Here is an 8451-nt window from a genome sequence, read left to right on the forward strand (position 1 = left end):
CAGCTAGGCCTTTGAAAATTTGGCACATCTCAGATGTTCCTGTCATCCTATCTTGATGGTGTCCTTGATTCTGACACCTGCTCCCTGGATTAAAGACACAGAGGGGAAACCTCACCTAGAGGATTTTGCTCTCCTGAGAAGAGGGCAATGAGCCTGAATCCTTGCTGAGTCTAAATCCCTACTGAGCTCCACACCCTTCCACACTAAGATGTGTCTTTCCCACTGGGACAGGGTCTTCTGGTCACTGGGTCATGTCTTCTTTAGCTCTGGGCCATGAGCTCTTCCTTTTCCTATCTGTGCTCAGCTCAGTGCCTCCCTCTGTCTTGCTTCCTATAGACCCTGCATGCCTGACACACTTTATCCTCAGACCCCTGAGGGCATCAGGGAAAGATCCTAGTCCATCCTGTCAGTGCCAAGAGCCGGATCAGTGCCCCTGGCTTTGAGGATCTCAGGCAGGGTAAGGGCAGTTCTCTCTCGGGGATGCCTGCAGATCGCCACCTGCCCCGCAGTGGGAAGGAAAGATGAGAGGTGGGAGCTCCAGGTGGATTGGGAGGGGAGGGAAGTAGAGTGGGCTTTGGAGAGGCACGGGGAGATGAACTGGAGATGCAGAGTGTCACCAGGCAATAGCATTTCTGGGGACCACTGGGCACAGGATGTGCTGGCCTATCCGTAGCACAAGCAATGCCGGTACCTGAGCTGTCCTTAACTTTGAGCTGCAACACGGAGGACAAGGCCCAAGAGCAGCAATGTGGGCTACGCTTTTCTTCATCAAGCTGAATCCTGGCACCCTGTGTGCTGTTTGTTCCAACTGCAGTGGGCAGAGAGGGAACCAACACTTCATGAGCACTGACTGCATGCTGGGCACTGCCGGGTGCTTTGCGTGTGTTTTGCTTCACAAAGAGATGCATCTGTGGGGACAAGGAAATCCCCTGGGGTCTCCTCCCCCAGCTCCTCTAAACATCCCTCTCCTCTTATGCCATAGAGAACAAAGCTTCACAGGAAAATGCCCTTAGAGACTGGGGAATAAATTCGCCCTGAGCTGCTAAAGATGGATATGGAGCCCTCCTCGAGCAGAGGCTTTGATGAGGCCAGCAGGGAAGAAGGCGGTGCGGGGATGGAGTCAAGACCTCTCTGGAATGAGGGTCTCCCGACCTACTTTCAGGCAAGGCAAGTCAGAGAATTCCTTTCTGACCATGCTTCAGGGGAGAAAGAGTCAGAGAGTGACCTTCCTGCTCCTGTTGTTTTCTGATTTCCTCTCGTGTAAAATATTCAGCAGGCCAAGCGGCCACACGTTGGGGTAATGTGTTCTGGACCCCGACACTATCCTCCTACCTCTCTGACCATTTCCTCTCTCTTCCTTTGTGGACTTCTCTCCCAGGCATCCATTCCCGTCCATCATGGCGACCCTGCCAGGGAGGGTCGGAGGAGGAAGCCAGGGATCTGGGGTGATCTGAGGGCGGCCTGAGAGGACAGAATGAGACGGAGGGGGCAGGGTTAAAGGGCCAACTACATTAGGTTGATTCACATGAAATTGCTGATATTTGGTCATTTCTTACCTACAAAAATCATAAGTTCATCTGGTTCAAACTACAACTTCAAAACTTGCTTCAGTAGGGTTCATGTTTAACTGGACTTACAGCCAGGCACTTGGGAACTCAAGGCACTTACAGGAAGGTGACTGGAAACCTTGCAGCAAGGCTCCTCTGTGCACCTTGCAGCATCACAGTCACAGAAGGAAGCACTTGCTTCACTTAGGAAGCAGGGAACTCATGTGAAATCCCATCTAGCCACAAAGTCACTCTTTTCCAGTTGAAAAGTATATAGCTGGCTTATCATAAAACTCCTCACTACTTCAGGAAGACAGAGAAAGTACAGCACATTTCTGCATCTCTGAGACTGGGAAGCCTGCTCTGGGTGATCTTGCAGAGCAGGCCCTGCAGTTACATTGTTGTGTGGATCTGCACAGCAGGCTGTAAGGCAGAGTCACAGCTAGAGCTTTAGAAATAGAGTTAGTAAAGACATGGTTCTTCAAAGATATGCCCAGAAAATTCTCTGCAAAAACAAAAGGCTTGTTATAAGGAAGCCTCCACTGCAGGGCAGCGGATGAGCGGCTTACCATCTGTGGATCTTAGTCAAGTCAATCTCTCTGAGCCTCAGTTTCCTCATCTATCAATGGAGATGATAATACCTACCTCTTACAGTCGTGCATTAGCTTGCCTGGGCTTCCATACCGAATACCACAGACTGGGTGGCTTAAACAATGGAAATGCATTTTCTCATAGTTCTGGAGGCTGGAAGTCTGAGATTGAAGTGCCGTCAGCGTTGGTTTCCGGGGAGGGCTCTCTTCCTGGCTTGTTGATGGCTGCCTTCTTGCTCATGTGGCCTCTTCTCTGTACACATGCAGAGAAAGAGATCTCTTGTGTCTCTTCCCCTTCTTATAAAGACTCCAGTCCGATCAGATTAAGGTCCCACGCTTACAACCTTATTTAACCTTTGTACCTCCTTATGGGCCCTATCTTCAAATAGTCATATTAGGAATTAGGGCTTCCATACATGAATTTTGGGGGCACACAATTCAACTCATAACAGACTTTTTTGAGGCTCACGGGGCATAGATTGTACTCTGAAAATGGTAGCTTTTTGGACGTGGGTCATCCAGAAGGTCTAGCAGGTTGCAGCAAATCAGGCTGACGAAGAAAGATGTGACCATACCAAGACCAAGATATCCCCAGATCCTTGGAGAAGAACGGAACGTGAACACCAGACCCCACTCAACAGCATCAATATTTTGCTGCACCTCTACTTATCCTATAATTCACTGGTTATATAAATATAATTTATATATATAAATGCACTGGTTGTATAAACATAACTATATTTAAATTATATTTATATGTAAATTATATATCAACACATGTTTATGTAATTATATATAAATACATATATTTATATATATATTCACTGGTTATATAAATATAATTAACTGTTTGTTATAAAAAGCATGTGGCTTTCTTTCCTCGATGCCACCTTTTCTCTCACTTCCTGGGCTCAGTAACCCCCCAGCTGTGCCTTATCTCCTTCCCTGTTATCCAATGAGCTCAGGCCTCTGTCCTTGATGGCTTTGCTGTGAACAGTCACTTCCTGTCTGAACTTTTGCCTTCATGCAGTCCAATGCACTCACACCACAGACAGGCTGTTCGTGTACAGTGCAGACCAGATCCTGTCACTTCCCTACTTGAAATGTTTCAGTGACTTCCTACTATTTTAAGATAAGCCCAAGATGTTAACAGCTTCACAGGGCTGGCCTCATCTGCTCTGGCTCCTGCGTGTGCCTCAACCTGGGTGGCTGCACCCCCAAATTTAGTCCTCTGACTCAGATGCCTCTGGTCTCTGCCATCTGCTCTGCCCTCTCCTGCCTGCTCCCACAACCTTGTCCAAATTGACTTTTCAGAGCCCAGATACCAAGTCACACAACTTTTCTGGGGCCTTTTATTTTTTGGGAGGTGGGCAGGCTCCAGCCCATGTGCTCGTGGAGACCCTGTTTCTCCAGTCCTGACAGTTACCTCACCATATTGAGTCTCTCTTCCTTTTAAGCTCTGAGCTCCAGGAGGCAGCTGCCTGTGTCTGCAGTCTTGTTTATTGTGGCTACTGGCAATGTGTCTGCCCCACAGCAAAGCTCAGGAAGTATTGGTTGAATCAATTATCTTTTATGAATCATTTTTAATATTTCTGCATACATGTTCACAGAAGACTTATTCACAATAGACCAAAGGTGGGAACAACCCAAGTGTTCGCTGAGGAATGAATGGATATGCAATGTGGTCTATCCATACAATGGCATATTATCCAGGCTTAAAAGGGAATGACGTTGTGACACACACTGCTACATGGATGAACCTTGAGGACATCATGCAAAGTGAAATAAGCCAGACACGAAAGGACACATATTGCATGATCCCACTTCTAAGCATTACCTAGAGTCATCCATTTCATAGGGATACAGAATGCAACAATGTTTGCCAGGGCTGGAGGAGGAAGGAATGACGAGTTCATGTTTAATGGGTACAGAATTTCAGGTTGGGAAGATGAGAAGGATCTGTGAAAGAATGGTGGTGACAGTTGCCCAACAATGTGACTGTGCTCGATGCCACCAAACTGTATGCTGAAGATGACTAAGACGGTAAATTTTATGTTTTGCATTCTTTCCACACTTAAAAAAAGAAACTTCAAATACTTCAGGGGGAGGAGCAGAGAGAGAAGTATGTCAAATTTTTCTTTCCCTGGAAGAAGCCATTTAAATATAAGTTAATAAACAGCTTATTTAAAGACCAAAAACATGTGAACTGAAGCAATCAGACTACTATCCTTCTAACTGGTAGATATGATGATGTGGAAATGTTAAGTTTATTTATGAAAAATGAATCATATCATTTTGAAAGCTTAGGAGAGAGTAGGTCAAGGCTGACTGGCAGGCAAGACAATGTCATGTGTGGGGAAGTGGACCGCAGGCAGCCAGAGCAGATGTGCTTACCAGGAAATGAGAAATTGAACATGGAAAAGAGGGCAGGATAAGGGGAAACATCTATTTAAAACTTTGGTTTATCATCTATGAAGGACAGACAGAATAAATGATTCTAGGCCAGATGCAGTGGCTCACGCCTGTAATCCCAGCACTTTGGGAGGCCAAGGCAGGCAGATCACCTGAGGTCAGGAGTTCAAGACCAGCCTGGCCAACATGGCGAAACCCCATCTCTACTGAAAATACAAAAATTAGCTGGGCGTGGTGGCGGAAGCCCATAATCCCAGCTGCTCAGGAGGCCGAAACGGAGAATCGCTTGAACCTGGGAGGTGGAGGTTGCAGTGAGCTGAGATTGTGCCATTACACTTCAGCCTGAGTGACAAGAGTGAAACTCCATCTCAAAAAAATAAAATAATTAAAATAAAATAAAATAAAAAATAAATGATTCTCCTCTGCTTTCCAGGACATCCTCTGTTCCAAATTTAAGAGTTTAAACAACAAGGTGGGAACATCACTGTGGCCATTCCAGGCCACTTGAGGACAGGTTCTGAAGGAAGGCAGAAGGCTTGTATCTGGCCAGCTGTGGGTGATCCCTGCATGTCCTGGTGTTGGATGAGGCAGACAGACTTCTGGACATGAGATTTGAGGCAAGCGTAAATACCATCCTGGAGTTTTTGCCAAAGCAGAGGAGAACAGGCCTTTTCTCTGCCACTCAGAAGCCGGAATTAGAGAACTTGGGGAGAGTGGGCCTCCGGAACCCTGTCCAGTCTCAGTGAAGGAGAAGGGTGTGGCAACCAGCAGTGACCAGACCACTCTCGCCTGGATAACTACTACATAGTATGCAAGGCACATGAGAAATTTAACCAGCTGCTACATTTTCTTCACAGTCATAAGCAAGAGCAACACCTGGTCTTCTTCAGCACCTGCACCTGTGTGGAATACTACAGGAAGGCTCTGGAGGTGCTGATGAAGAGTGTGAAGATTGTGTGCATTCATGGGAAGATGAAATACGATCTTCATGGGGTTCCGCAAATTGCAAAGTGGGATTTTAGTGTGCACTGATGTGGTGGCCCAGGAATCAATATTCCTGAAGTAAATTGGGTTTTGCAGTACAATCGCCCCAACAATGCAAGTGCCTTTGTGCAGGGCTGTGGCCACACAGCCCGCATTAGCTACAGAGGCAGAGCTCTGGTGTTCCTCCTGCCCATGGAAGAGTCATACATCAATTTCCTTGCAATTGACCAGAAACGCCCCCTGGCGGAGATGAACTCTAGAAAAACACAGCTGACCTTCTGCCAAAATTCAAGTCCATGATCCTGGCAGAAAGAGCTATGTTTGAAAAGGGCATGAAAGCTTTTATGTCCTATGTCCCGGTTTATGCAAAGCAGGAGTGCAACCTGATTTTCAGATTAAATAATCTTGATTTTGCAAGTCTTGCTCGAGGTTTTTCCCTGCTGAAAATGCCCAAGATGTCAGAATTGAGAGGAAAGCAGTTTCCAGATTTTGTGCCTGTGGACATTAATACAGACGCTATCTCACTTAAAGATAAAATTAGAGAAAAGCAGAGGCAGAAATTACTGGAGCAACAAAGAAAAGAGAAAAACAGAAAATGAAGGGAGAAGAAAATTCATTAAAAAAATAAAGCTTGGTCAAAGCAGAAGGCCAAAAAAGAAAAAGAAAAACATGAATGAGATAACGAAAAGGGAAGCGTGTTCTGATACAAAGATGAGGACATGGAAGAACTTCTCAATGATTCCGGGCTCTTGAAAAATATTTTTAAAGGCAAAATTACTGAAGAATTTGAGAAGGACTTATTGACAAGTGGCAAAAGAACAATCAAGACAGCTGATTTAGTGTCTCAGATTTGGAAGATGACTGCTGATACCAGGGTCACAGATAAACCCATAAGGACATAGCTGTTTCCTAACTTGGTGGATGGTTCCTGTTTGCTTTTACTGCAAATCAAAACTTCAGGAGACATCCAAAAAGAATCACATCTCTGAAAGCTCTCTTTTCAGACTAGGGAGAAATGAAGGATTTCACACTCGTGAATATTTGACTAAAAACATTCCAGTCTTGAAGTAGTCTAACAGAAGAAAACATAAAATTGAGTGTAAATAATAGATTTCAATATTTATTTATTATGATGGGTTATATATGTGTGTGTGTGTGTGAGCTCATTTTTTCTAATGCTATTTTGTAGTTATTTGCAAACATTAAGATACTGAAGTATACTTGGTTTTAGATTTTTAAAAGCCCCTTAATACTTTTAGGCACCTGACCTCCCTGAGTGTTCTTGGCCCTGGACTTCAGTTATCCTTCAATGCCCTGTGGAGATGGCTAATGTGCTAGAGTTATTCTACGTTAAGAATAGTCCTGGCCGGACGCAGTGGCTTATGCCTGTAATCCCAGCATTTGAGAGGCTAAGGCAGGCAAATCACAAGGTCAAGAGATAGAGATTATCCTGACCAACGTGGTGAAACCGCATCCCTACTAAAAATACAAAAATCAGCTGGGCATGGTGGCACGAGTCTGTAGTCCCAGCTACTCGGGAGGCTGAGGCAGGAGAATTGCTTGAACCTGGGAGGTGGACATTGCAGTGAGCCGAGATTGTGCCACTGCACTCAGCCTGGTGACAAAGCGAGACTCCGTCTCACGCACAAAAAAAGAATAGCCCCAGTATTGTTTTATTGGTGAACAGCTGAAAAACAGAGGAATTAAGTCATATTCTGGGAGACAGAATTCTAATTTTTATGCCTTCTGTTGAATAAACTGTGTCCTTCTAAAAAACAGAAACAATAAGCATTTGGATAGTTAATATAATTGAACAAATAAATACATATGTGCATATATATTTATAATATACTTTTGAAGACAATATTTTTAAAATACAGTTACCCTGTTTTTTTAATAAGACAGTTTGGTTTGGTAAAAATGGATAATTTTAAAATGTGTCCAAGTATTAAGGGCTCATTTACTCATCTTTCTCTATTTTTTACTAAGAAATTTTTATAAAAACAGGGGAACACATTTGAAGTATTTTCTCTTCTTTGTGACCCTGCCTTTAGAAATAGATGTTAATGAACTGTGAAATGGACACAAGTGGGCAAAAGAATGAGTTGAAATGGACATGTGAGTGTAAACTGGGCATAAATGGAAAAAGGGATGAGTCTAATGGTTTCATTTCCAAATTCATTACCTGGGAACTACTGGATTGATGGATTTGTCTTTAGAATGAAGTAAATAAAAACCCAAATTGTTGGATTGTTTAAAAATAGCATTCAGTCATTAATAAAAGAATTTTAAAGTTGAGGAATGGTGAAATATAATTCTAAATTATACGAAGTAAAATGTCTTTCTAACATGTTCGACAATTCCTTTAATAATATCAGTTTTTGAGCACAAGTGGTATTTGAGCAATAAAAAATGCACAGTATAAAGCACAGGTCACATAGAGTGTGACATTCCAGCTGAACAGCTGAATAACCTATTTAACTTAACTTAAAAATGTCTAATTTTCATAAATAAGCCAACTTATCATGCTGAATGGTTTGGTAATCCTTTTAATTGGGCTTTTTAATGATTTAGGAATATAAAAATGTTTAATTCATGCCATCTTAGTTGTCACATTAAATTTATGTAATTGGTAGAAAATGTAAAAATATGTTTTTAAAATGCCTTTTAAATGCTTGTTGTTGGCAATAATTTTTTTTTTAACTGGAGTCTCACTCTGTTGCCTAGGCTGGAGTGCAATGGTCTTGGTTCACTGCAACCTCTGCCTCCCGGTTTCAAGTGAGTCTCCTGCCTCAGCCTCCCAAGTAGCTGGGATTACAGGCGCACGCCACCACGCCTGGCTAATTTTTGTATTTTTAGTACAGAAGGGGTTTCACCATGTTAGTCAGGCTGGTCTCAAACTCCTGACCTCAGGTGAT

General features: G+C 43.5%; 1 pseudogene; it reads left to right on the plus strand.

Annotated features, from left to right (window-relative positions):
• The first annotated feature begins 1048 nt into the window (after positions 1-1048).
• On the plus strand, positions 1049-7252 carry LOC100427989 (ATP-dependent RNA helicase DDX55 pseudogene; annotated as a pseudogene).
• Positions 7253-8451: the final 1199 nt, after the last annotated feature.

The sequence above is a fragment of the Macaca mulatta genome, chromosome 11 (genome assembly GCF_049350105.2).
Source record: "Macaca mulatta isolate MMU2019108-1 chromosome 11, T2T-MMU8v2.0, whole genome shotgun sequence".
Lineage (NCBI taxonomy): Eukaryota > Metazoa > Chordata > Mammalia > Primates > Cercopithecidae > Macaca > Macaca mulatta.